This window comes from Sturnus vulgaris, chromosome 31 (assembly GCF_052056855.1).
Source record: "Sturnus vulgaris isolate bStuVul1 chromosome 31, bStuVul1.hap1, whole genome shotgun sequence".
NCBI classification, from domain to species: Eukaryota; Metazoa; Chordata; class Aves; order Passeriformes; family Sturnidae; genus Sturnus; species Sturnus vulgaris.
In genome coordinates this window covers 2,106,666-2,109,389 of record NC_142273.1, presented here as the reverse complement: position 1 = coordinate 2,109,389, position 2,724 = coordinate 2,106,666, and positions in this window count along the sequence as shown.

Below are 2,724 nucleotides of genomic sequence, written 5' to 3'. Positions count from 1 at the left end.
AGGTACTTGGTAATTAATAAATGTTTAAATCCCTCGTGCACGGTGTCTGAGGGGTGTGTCTGCCAGGGGGATGCTGAAGGTGGGGGTCTCCGCTGTACTGGAGGATAGAGGTGGGGGTTTGAGATGGGGAGGGTGGGGGTCTTGCCCCCAGCAGCACCACCGAGGTCTCAGTCACACAGCACTTGCTGCTCCAGCGCACATGGAGCTGCCCTTGCCCTACCTGGCACTTCCCTCCCAGGGGTGGGGGGCATGACAGAAATAGAGGTGGGGGCGTTGAGGGGCTGTGGGGACAGGAACAGGTTTGAGTGCACTATGGGGTGGAGATGGGGGCAGCACGTGCCTGGAAACAGGGACATCGAGGGGTGGATGGCACCACAGGGATGGACAGGGATGTGGAGGGGCTGGGGGCACCCTGGGCATGGAGATGGTGGGACCGAGTGAGAAGGGGACAACGAGGGGTTGAGGGAACGGGCAGGGTGGAACTGGAAGCAGCATTGGGCTGGGAGCATTCCAAGGTCAGGACCACCATGGGCTGTGGGCTCAGGGTGCCAGGACCACGATGCCTCAAGGACCAGGTAGTTCTTTTTGACAGCCCCTCCCCGTGCAGCCTCTCCCAGCTTCTGTCGTGTGGCTGGGACTCGAGCCATGTCCTGGTGTCACCACTGCCTCTGTCACTGGAGTCCCTGCAGGAGTGGGGCAGAGCAGGGCTGAGCTGCAGCCCCCCAGGCTTGAGTGGCTCCTGGAACCTCTCTGTTCACATCTTCTCGTCCCTGGTGTCCCAGTACCTCAGGGGCCCATGCAGATACCTGAGGCATGTATTGGTCAGGGTTGTGTAGAGGGTGGGTGAGGGAACCCGTGGGCACAGAGTGATCACAGAAGCCCAGAGAGGCTCTGACACTGGGTCAGCTGGTCCCAGCTCCCTGCTTAAAAAGGCTCATCCCAGAGCACAGGACACAGAATTGAGTCCATACGATTCTGAAATACCTCCAGTGAGGGATATTCTCTGGACAATCTGTTCCAGTGCTTGGTCACTCCAGAGGGAAGAAATTCTTCCTCCTGTCCAGGTGGAACTTCCTGAATATCTGTTTTCATCCTACTTGGATGAAAACTTGGCACCCCTTGCACTGACCACCCCACTCAGCTGGGAATGAGTCTGGGGGCACTTTGGGGATATTTGATGGTTTATAACACCTTCTAAGACATGACTTACAGGTGAATGTCCTGATACCTCCTGGGGGCAGCAGGGGCCATGGAGTTTTACCCCTGAGCCATTTGTTTAAGGGAGGACAGTGCCACGATAAAAAAACATTTAAGCTACCTCTCAGGATCTGCTTCTCATGGTTCTCTTACAAACAACCTGTACCTGAACAAAGGCTGGTTTGTGCTGGTCATGCCCTGATGTTGGGTGGGCACCCCCTCTGCCCAGGATATGTTCTTATGCACATCGGAGATTTCCTCACCATACATCCAAAAACTCTCCTCCTCCCTTTTTGGCTGGAGGATGCAAGCTGGGCCTCAGCAAAGCACCTGCCCGTTTTGAAAGGCCCATTTTGAGTCAATAACCTTTAACATTCCAGTCTCTCACACCTGGCCCCCGCCCTGCTCCTGGGCACAGGGATGGACACCCACAGGGTGCCCAGGCACAAACCTGATAGAGGATTCTGGTGCTGAATTCCTGGCTGGGGCTGTGTGTGGAGCTGTTCACCTGGAGCTGTAGTCCCCTGGGGTCTTCCCCTTGCACCAGCAGCTCACGACTGCAGGGATGGAACGGGTGGTGGCAGAGTCAGAATCCCCAGGCATCACTGTGCCCCCCGAGGGAGCACAGGGTCAGGGGATGGGTCCCACACATCACCCCTGACCACTTGTCAGAGGAACCTGAGCTGCATGGGCAGGCAGGGGTGGCTGGTGAGGGGCATGGACACCTTTTTCTTGCAGGTGTCACATACAGGTGCTGGAACTCATCTCTGCAGCGCTGCAGGCTCCTCTCGATTGTATCTGGGGGTAGGAGCCCTCAGCTGCCCATGCAACCCCCAGACCCTGCCTGGGGTGCCCTGTGGGGCTGGCATGGGGCTGGGGCAGGTCCCTCCTGTGGCTGCCAGCTGCCTGCCCCATGTGCTGCCAGTCCCTGCCCATCCCACTCCCCTCCAGGGGAAAAGGGAGGAGGTTGTTTTGAATCTCTGCGCAGTAATGAGAGGGATAATAATGATTATCCAGAGGTCTTTGCAAATAGAACAGTAGTTATTGGCAACGACTGAACTGACTTGGATTTGGCACTGGGTGGAACTTGCAAACAACAATATTAAAGCAAAGTGCATTTGGTCTCAGAGAAGGAAGAAGGGGGGGGAAAGAAGAAAGGAAAGGAAAGGAAAGGAAAGGAAAGGAAAGGAAAGGAAAGGAAAGGAAAGGAAAGGAAAGGAAAGGAAAGGAAAGGAAAGGAAAGGAAAGGAAAGGAAAGGAAAGGAAAGGAAAGGAAAGGAAAGGAAAGGAAAGGAAAGGAAAGGAAAGGAAAGGAAAGGAAAGGAAAGGAAAGGAAAGGAAAGGAAAGGAGGAAAGGAAAAAGAAAGAGGGAGAGAAAGCGAGAAAGAAAGCAAGAAAGCAAGAAAGGAAGAAAGCAAGCAAGCAAGCAAGAAAGAAAGAGCCAGTGGTCAGTGGTGTGTTCCCTCTGTCCCGGCTGTGCTCCGGTGCTGGGATCATCCTTTTCCCCCGAATTGAGTCTTTTAAGGA